Raw genomic sequence first — 10046 nt, forward strand, 5'->3', positions numbered from 1 at the left:
ACCCGTCGCCCAGGTAGGCTAGAGTTGCTGAGCGGAAGGGTGCTTGCGACGACGTAGTGATCGCTACTGAAATTATCGTCTAAGGGCGGCCTGCTGGACACGACCGCTCCAGTGCCGCGGATCATTTTGAGGTCGGGACACGTATCTCTCGTGACACTGTTCCCGATGCGGGTGGGTTGCGCGGGATGAGAAAGCAATGTGAAGCTCATGTTGCATATCCCATCTCAGAATTTGGTCTTTTTCACTGTTGCCTTCGGGTGCCCCCAGACCGGGTGCGGTGCACTGAAGTCTCCGCAGGTGAACGATTTGCTCCTGCGCTCGCTAAACTCAGCAAATAGGTAGTGGAAATTATGGGTGTGGGCACGGGGGCAACTGTGGATATTTCGAGGCTTTCGCTGCGTTTATGGTGTGTGATGACTTCTAAAATTTGATGAGGGATGTCGGTAGCCACGGAATGCGCAAGGACCGCTAAGCGGTTGGACACGAGGGACCCCACGAGCTGCGAGTCACTGCTGTGCGCTTCGTATCCCGCGAGGCATGGAAGTGCAGTTGGGTTCCTGAAGCAGAATGATATCAGGAGCCTTCGTTGTCATTGCGATGTGTTGCTGCAGGGGGCGCCGCTTGCGGCAGAACCCCCTGCAGTTAAATTGCCACACGACAAGTTGGTCCGCGTTACGCGTCCCCATCTTCGAGTTTGAGGACCGATGGGCGCGTATATGGGTCAGAGCGTTTTGTGCTCGGGGTAGTTGTCTGGACGGGGGTGAGCTCCTGGCGGATATTCTGTATGTTCCTTGGGTTTCTTGCTGTATCTCGGTGGATAGAGTGGTGATGCTGCTCGTCATCAGGTCGTGGAGCATGGTCACCGTTTTGTTGATTGTGTCTTTTAGCTGAGACACCACTTCACTAAGCATTTCACGGAACTCCTGTCGAATGCTGGCACACGCGGTCTGTAGCTCGCGTCTAAGGCGGTTATCCAGAGCCTCCATCTTAGCCTCCAGTTCAAAACGAAGCTGCTGAATCGCGTTCATGTGGGAGCTCTGTGTGGTCTGTGCGGGTGAAATGGTGTTGGGGGACGTAAAAGGGGAGGAGGGTGAGAGCAGGGTAGGACCCTTCGTCCAGCTTACCTCCCGAAGTTCCGCCGAGTTGTGCTCGGCCTTGGGGGTCACGGTTTGCTGGCTTTGTTCTCTTGGCAGCTGGTCCGCCCGGGGAGTCTTCGATGGGGTCGCGTTCTGGGAAGTGGTCATTCGTTTTGCTGGTGGCGGGCGTGACCCAGTCCTGGAGCGGGTGCGAGAGCGGGCCTTGCTTCGTGACTTCGCTTGGGACTGGGATCTCGATCGGGACTTCCTACCCGGGGTTGAGCCTGCCTGTGTTTGCTCGACCAGGGTTAAAGATGGGGGTAATTAGGCTGATAATCCACTTTGCGTTGCTGCTGCTGCGCTTGCTCCTGCTGAAGCGCCTTCCGAACCCGGTCCTTGTTAAAGGAGGGCCGAACACGGGCGGGGCAGCCTGCGTCTGTGGTGGGGTGATCGCCCCCGCACGAGCGGCACTTAGGTGAGCAGGAGTGTCCCTAGATCAGCTTATCAACGCCGCATATCTCGCATACGACGTGGTCCGGTGTGGGGCAGTTGTCAAATCGATGTCCCAACTGGAGGCAAACTTGCTGGCGGGGATGATGTACGAAGCAGCGGCATTCGGCGCCGTAGTAGCGAACGTAGTGGGTAACCCGGAGTCCGTCGAAGGTGAAGAGGGCCGTGTTCGATTTGCCCAGCATATGTGCCTGCAGGACGGTGGAGCCCGGCGTAACGAGATCAACCATAAGTTCGGACGGGGTCGTTCCCGGGTCCATACCGGAGATGATTCCTGTACACGAGTTGGCGAGCGCCGCTATGTAGACCGAAACGGGATAGGTACAGTGTCCAACACCTTCGCCTGGTCCAGCGCATGCGCTGGACCAGGCGACGGTGTTGGGCGCTGTACAGGTTGAAGGAAATGTGTTCATGCGGCGTGCTTATCACGGCAAGATTCTGTTCGGGGCGTAGGCGAAAAACAAGCCGATCGACTTCAGCCGGGGCCAAGCCCACGGCCTCCCCAATCGCCAGGGTCAGGGTGGGACGAGTCCACTGGTCCAAACGTAGCCCGCCACGTGGGCGCAGGATGGCCTTGTAGTCGTGGAGGGGCAAGGGGGCTGGCAGCAACATGACGCGCCGACACAGTTGGGGGGGGGGGGTGTCTTTGCCTTCAGACTGGCTAGTCTTCGTGTCTTGGTTCAGCGTCGGGACGCGGGACGCCGCTTGCGTGCGGCGCTTCCTATGGACCAGCACCCATGCACAGCCGTCCTCGTCGGATAGGGAAGTTTCGTCACTAGTCGTGGTCGGGGCCGGAGTCGTGTCCATAGCCGCTGCAGCACGCGCGATCACCGCGTCTGTCGCAACCGTCTCGGTCGGAACGACCTCCATCTAAAAATAAAGGGCTCGTGGGCGCCGGTGACGTTCACGGAGAGCAAAACGTAAAATTTTGCCAGAACGTGTTTGAACGACAGAGTTTCTCACTCGATGCGATGCAGATTCATGCAGGTTGCTCGAAAATGCGTCACTGCCCCTGGTCAGATGTTCCCGAACAAAGCCGTCTGCAGGCCGAAGCGTCGGCCACGCGTATATATATATATATATCTTAGCGATTGCCGTGGTCGCGAAGAGCCGGGGGGATTCGCTTAGACGGCAAACGGTGAAAATGTCATTCACTGGGGTCGGTGTTGTCTCAGAATCATCCCGGTAAATTGCAGCGACCATTGAAGGCAGCGGTCAGGATGCGGAATCGTTTCGACCTCCGAAATGAGTTGGAGAGCGAGAGCCCATGCAGAGCACGTCCCGCAACGCCGGAGGAAGACCGCCTCTCTGTGTTACCCTGAGAATTCGTTCCAAGTGGATCCGCTTTGCAAACTCCACGGCTAGAATTTGTAACTTGCAATATGTACCATAAGGTAATTAGCTAGAAACTTAATTAGTGAAGTTTTTTAATTAGTCGATTGTGCATTTCAATTTTTGTGCAAGTAATGTCCGCCTCTTCGAGTAGACCAGCTTATGAACTAGAATTCTGCTATCTGCCACAGGCAACCGCAAAAAAATTCTGAAAGTGTTCGCTGAAACACCCGGTATTGTGGGATAATATGCGATACACTGCAACACGAGTCGTAGCGCGGTGTTGCCTGTGAAGCTCGCAAACAGTCAAGTATCGTGCCTGTAGCCATAGGTGGAAAGTTTTAATTTTTCAGGGGGGGGGGGCGAACAGATTTCCGAACCCCATATATATATATATATATATATATATATATATATATATATATATATATATATATATGGTTGTCCGAACCCGGAATATATATATATATATATATATATTGTTTGGATCGGACTGCTGGTACGATCTGTTGGGAACTCGGCGCTGACGCCCGTGGTTGTACCTGGGTCGCAAGCCCCAAGGGTAGCGTTGGCCTGGCGGCCTGGGGTACAACTGGAAGCATCCGAAGGTCCCGGCAAAGCATGAGTCGACTGGTAACAACGAAACAACTTGTTTATTTTAACATCGCAAAGAGTTGGTGGTCAGGTTTGACCGAAGTAGAGAGACGGGAGAGCACTTCACTCAACAGAAGAAACCGGAGCCCTCCCTTTTGGCGTCCGGGGGCAGCTGTTTTTATACTCTCGCAGTTGAGGGCAAGAAGGAACCCCTCAAAAGACGAGCACGTGAATGTACAATGGGCTAATGGTGACGCACACTGTCGTAGCGATGCCGTAGCACCATGTCGAGCACGATCTCGTAGCACCCTGTCGTGGCGCTGCCGGTCGGACACAATGACTGTAATGAGAGGATGGTCCCTGCTTTGGCATCGCCTGTTTCGGGCATAATGACTGGAACGAGATCCCTGCTTTGGCATCGCCTGTTTCGGGCACAATGACTGGAATGAGATCCCTGCTTTGGCATCGCCTGTTTCGGGCACAATGACTGGAATGCGAGGATGATCCCTAGGCGGTCGCATCGCCGCAGTCGCGCCTGGAAACACCTGGCGATGAGTGTTGCGGCGACGACGATCGGGCCAAAATGTCCGCCGCCCCGCCGCAGTCGCGCCGGCAAAACCACGTGTCGCAGGCGAAACGCAACAGACCGCCCCGCCGGGGGAAGGAGATCCCGATGGACAGGGGACTGCATCCGCTGTCCGGAGGGATGTCGCTCGATGATGCTCATAACCGAAGTCGGGCGTCCCTCGACGTTTCTTGAGCGCAGCGCACAGAGAAGGCCTCGTTCTCTTGTTCAGGTTCGCACGGGACACTGCAAAGTGACTTCGGGAGAGTTCACATTTTTGTTCTCGTTCCCGGCAAGCGTTAGAACTACGCTGAAACTCAACCGCTCAGTCAGCAAGCACGGCACAACCCTCACTAAGCCCTGCCAGGCTCTTTCCCCTTTTTATACCACTGCCTAGTTCCTTACAGTAGTCTAGCATCACTCAGAACGCGTCCACAAATTGAAAAATTGCACTAGAAAGCATATCATCACTTTGAAACACTAAACAAAAGCAATATGTTAAAAAAAAAATCCTGCCTCAGGAAGAAAAACATCAGTAACAAACAATTTTGAGGCTGATTCCTACGTTAGGGGCTTCGACTTAAGCCATCGGCGTTACCGTTGAGACTCCCCTTTTTGTAACGCACCTCAAAGGAATATTGTTGTAAAGCGAGGCTCCAGCGCAGGAGGCGGCCATTTTTGGGAGAGATGGTCTGCAGCCATTGGAGAGGGCAGTGATCCGTCTCAATGATAAACCTCGAGCCGGCTAGATAGCATGACAATTTCTGAACGGCCCACACGAGACACGCACACTCTTTCTCGGTGGCGCTATACGCCTGCTCACGACTGGTCAGCTTACGACTAGCATACAGGACGGGGTGTTCTACTTCTCCATTTTCCCGTTGGCACAGTACAACGCCCATGCCTCGCTCACTAGCATCGCACTGAACAACGAACCCTTTGGAATAGTCTGGCGATCGTAGCACAGGCTGGCTTGTTAGGGCACTCTTTAGGGCGCTAAAAGCTCTTTCCTTTGTCTCGTCCCAGACGACTGTTTGAGGCTCTGTTTTTCTTAGAGCATCCGTCAGGGGAGCCGCGATATCAGAGTACCTAGGGATGTACCTCTGATAGTAGCCGGCGACACCCAAGAACGACCGAATATCGGTCTTGGTGCGCGGTTGCGGAAAGTCTCGCACAGCGGCCACTTTTATTTCAGAGGGGCGGCGACGACCCTGACCAATCACGTGACCGAGGTAGACAACCTCGGCCTGTGCTAACTGGCACTTAGGAGCCTTGACTGTCAAGCCCGCTTCGCGCAGGCGGGTTAGCACTGCCCGCAAGTGTGCCATATGCTCAGACCAGGATGCGGAGAATATCGCTACGTCGTCTAGATACGGTAAAGCGAATTCTTGCTGTCCCCGTAACACTTTATCCATGAGGCTTGAAAAACAGTATGGCGCGTTCTTCAAACCAAAACTCAACACTTTAGGACGGAATGTTCCCATTGGTGAAATGAACGCCGCATACCTACTAGCCTCTTCTGTAAGTGGAACCTGCCAATAACCCCTGAGAAGATCTAGGGTGGAAATAAACTGAGCGCTACTAACTTTCTCAAGGCGCTCCTCGATGTTAGGGATCGGATAAATTTGATCCTTAGTGATGGAATTAAGCCTGCGGTAGTCGACGCAAGGACGAGGTTCCTTGCCCGGTACCTCAACTAAAATCAAAGGGGAGGTATAATCACTCTCACCTGCCTCAATAACACCGAGCTGTAGCATTTTCTTTACCTCAGCCTCCATAATATCGCTCTGGCGGGGTGACACCCGATACGCCTTGGATCGTACTGGCTCTGGGGAGGTAAGTTCTATATCATGAGTAAGTACAGAAGTCCTACCAGGCCTCTCAGAGAACAGACCTTGAAACTCTTGTAATAGCTGGTGTAGTTCGGTTTTCTGCTCAGGCGACAGCGGTGCTTTACTGATAAGGTCACTAATGACTTGACCGGTGTCTTCCCTGTTCGTCACTGAGCCTAGTCCCGGAAGCTCGACCGGAAGCTCTTCAGGAACGTTTACCATCATGCACACCACTGCTTCCCTTTGTCTATAAGGTTTGAGCAGATTACAGTGGTAAACTTGCTGTGCTTTCCGCTTTCCTGGCAGACTTACCACGTAGTTAACGTCCGACAGTTTCTGAACAATTCGTGCTGGGCCCTCCCACTGCACGTCTAGTTTGTTGTTTAGCGATGTGCGCAATATCATGACCTCATCGCCAACCTCAAAACGACGGGCCCTGGCTGTCCGATCATAATAAACCTTGGCCCTCTGCTGGGCCTTTGTCATTGCTTCACCTGACAACTCCTGTGCCCTTCTTAAGCGTTCGAGGAGCTTAAGTACGTACTCCACCACGACTGGGTCGTCGCCCCTACCTTCCCATGATTCTCGAAGCATGCGAAGCGGAGATCGAAGCGAGCGACCGTACACCAGTTCAGCTGGCGAAAACCCCGTAGCCGCATGCGGCGCGGTCCTTAAAGCAAACATCACCCCAGGCAGACACAGCTCCCAGTCAGTTCGATGTTCAAAACACAACGCTCTCAACACGCGCTTCATGACGGAGTGGAGCTTCTCAACGGAATTCGACTGTGGGTGGTACACTGAGCTGTGTAACAGCTTTACCCCACACCTTTCGAGAAAAGTTGTCGTCAAAGCGCTAGTAAACACTGTGCCCTGATCTGATTGGATTTCCGCAGGAAAACCAACTCGCGCAAATATGGACAGTAGTGCATTAACTATCTCAACTGAGCTGAGTTCTTTAAGCGGCACTGCTTCAGGGAACTTTGTCGCTGGGCAGATCACAGTCAAAATGTGTCTGTACCCCGTGGCTGTTACCGGCAGAGGTCCCACAGTATCAATAACGAGCCGTCTAAAAGGCTCCGTAATGATAGGTACCAATTTCAACGGCGCCCTCGATTTGTCCCCTGGTTTGCCCACCCGCTGACAAGTGTCACATGTCCTCACGAAATGGTCTGCGTCCCGAAAACACCCTGGCCAATAGTACTCTTGCAAGAGACGGTCCTTAGTTTTCTTAACTCCTAGGTGTCCGGACCACGAACCCCCATGTGACAAGCGCAACAGATCCTGACGATAGCATTGAGGCACGACCAGCTGATCGAACTCCACTCCTCTTCGGTCTAGATACTTCCGGTACCGGACTCCACCTCTTTCCACAAAACGCGCAGTTTTCCTGGCGATACCTTCTTTGACATTGCAGCGCACGTTTTCCAGGCTGCCATCCTTTTTTTGCTCGGCTATCAAAGCCGTCCGGCTGACTTTTAGCAACCTATCAAGTCCGTCTGACGTAGGCGCGATGAGCAAATCAGTAGATAGCTCTTCTAACTTTCCCGCGTCGGGCGTTTCCTCTCCAGTATCTGGCGCCTTTAACGTTACAGACTCAAGTTTATTCAGTTCGGGCGTGCTCGGAATATCAGCTTGCTGCGCCTCTGACCCTTTTTCGTTGTTTGATAACGTCGGCCCCGCAACTACCGCCTTTGCAGCGAGCTCCCGAACCTTCGATCTGGTTAAGGCCTGAACACTAGCTTCACCAAACAAAAGCCCCTTCTCGCGCAGGAGGTGATCGGACCTGTTTGAAAATAAGTACGGGTACTGGGGTGGCAGCATAGATGACACTGCCGCCTCCGTCTCAAGCGCTCCGAAAGGTCCCTCAATAAGCACTTTTGCTACCGGCAGACACACGCTATGAGCTTCCACGGCTTGCTTGATCCACGCGCACTCGCCCGTGAACATATGGGGTTCTACGTAAGATGGGTGAACTACATCCATCGTAGCTGCGGAATCGCGAAGCACTCGGCACTCTTTCCCGTTCACGAGGAGGTCTCGCATGTAAGGCTCGAGAAGCTTCATGTTCTCGTCAGTGCTGCCTAATGAAAAAAACACAACTTTTGGTGTTGTTTCCGGACACTGCGCCGAAAAGTGACCCGGCTTCTGGCACGTATAACAAACGCCCGCTCGCCTCATCTCGAACCGCTTTCTGCGTTTGGCTGCCGCCGTCTCTTTACGTCTGGTCGGACTGCTTTCGCTCGCATCCGCACTACGCGTGTCCCCCTTTAATCTCATGGGTGTGAACTTCGGCCTCTCAAACTTCGAGCCAAATTCACCCTTTTGACCGTCCTTAGCTCCGCGAGCCCGACGCGTCACAAACTCCTCGGCTAGCTCAGCGGCTTTAGCCACCGTACAAACGTCTGGCCTATCCAAGACCCAGTATCGCACGTTCTCCGGTAACCGACTATAAAACTGTTCTAGCCCGAAACACTGCAGAACTTTATCGTGGTCACCAAACGCTTTCTCTTCTTTGAGCCACTCCTGCATGTTCGACATAAGCCTATACGCAAACTCTGTATATGACTCACTTCTGCCTTTCTCATTTTCCCGAAACTTCCGACGGAACGCCTCCGCAGACAGCCGGTACTTTTTTAGAAGACTCGATTTCACTGTGTCGAAATCCTCTGCCTCCTCTCTATCCAAGCGAGCGACTACGTCGGCCGCCTCGCCGGGTAACAAAGTGAGCAAGCGCTGTGGCCACGTTTCCCGAGAGAACCCCTGCTTCTCGCACGTTCGCTCAAAGTTAACCAGGAACAAACCAATGTCCTCTCCAAGCTTAAACGGCCGCATCAGGTCAGTCATTTTGAACAATACTCGTTCTCCTGCACCGTGTGCCTGACTTCCATTACGAGCGCGTTCCATCTCTACCTCGAGACGCTTCATTTCCAAAGCGTGTTCGCGCTCTTCTTTTTTCTCTTGTTGCTCTCGCTCTTTCTGTTCTTTACGTTCACGCTCTTCTTTTTCTTTCTGTTCTTTAAGTTCGCGCTCCTGTTTCTCTTTTTGCTCTTTAAGTTCGCGCTCCTGTCTTTTTGACCTCTCCTCAATAGTCTCAAGGCATTCCGACAGCTCGTCATCCTCAGCCTCTAACTCAAGAATAGCCTTTAGCAGTTCAGGTTTTCTTAGTTTGTCTGAGACATCCAGACCCAACTCTCTTGCAAGCTCCAACAATTTCGGTTTGCGCAACGACTTCAAATCCATGGCTGCTCTGAATGCTGCTTTCTCTACTGCTTACTATTGTCTTGCCGCAAACTAACCCGGCAGCAACGACAACCACAATTACCAGCTCTGTTTCTGACACTAACAAAAAGCCTGGCAAAGCTCAGAAGAAGAAAGTCCCGCACTCACCAAACCTCGCAGGCAGGAATTCCGCGCAGTCGTTCCGCTGCAGGCAACCAGTCGTCACACAGGGCTCGTTGCACTGCTCCCGGATCGTCGTTGAGCTGCTCAGCATACAGTCAACTGCATCTCTTTGCTGCTGGCCTCCGTTGTCGCGATCTCACCGCTGGCAGACAGTTGTTTGAAGTCGTAGGCGATCTCACCGCTGCCAACCAGATGTTTGGATCGGACTGCTGGTACGATCTGTTGGGAACTCGGCGCTGACGCCCGTGGTTGTACCTGGGTCGCAAGCCCCAAGGGTAGCGTTGGCCTGGCGGCCTGGGGTACAACTGGAAGCATCCGAAGGTCCCGGCAAAGCATGAGTCGACTGGTAACAACGAAACAACTTGTTTATTTTAACATCGCAAAGAGTTGGTGGTCAGGTTTGACCGAAGTAGAGAGACGGGAGAGCACTTCACTCAACAGAAGAAACCGGAGCCCTCCCTTTTGGCGTCCGGGGGCAGCTGTTTTTATACTCTCGCAGTTGAGGGCAAGAAGGAACCCCTCAAAAGACGAGCACGTGAATGTACAATGGGCTAATGGTGACGCACACTGTCGTAGCGATGCCGTAGCACCATGTCGAGCACGATCTCGTAGCACCCTGTCGTGGCGCTGCCGGTCGGACACAATGACTGTAATGAGAGGATGGTCCCTGCTTTGGCATCGCCTGTTTCGGGCATAATGACTGGAACGAGATCCCTGCTTTGGCATCGCCTGTTT

The sequence above is a fragment of the Dermacentor variabilis genome, chromosome 1, assembly GCF_050947875.1.
Source record: "Dermacentor variabilis isolate Ectoservices chromosome 1, ASM5094787v1, whole genome shotgun sequence".
Taxonomy (NCBI): Eukaryota; Metazoa; Arthropoda; class Arachnida; order Ixodida; family Ixodidae; genus Dermacentor; species Dermacentor variabilis.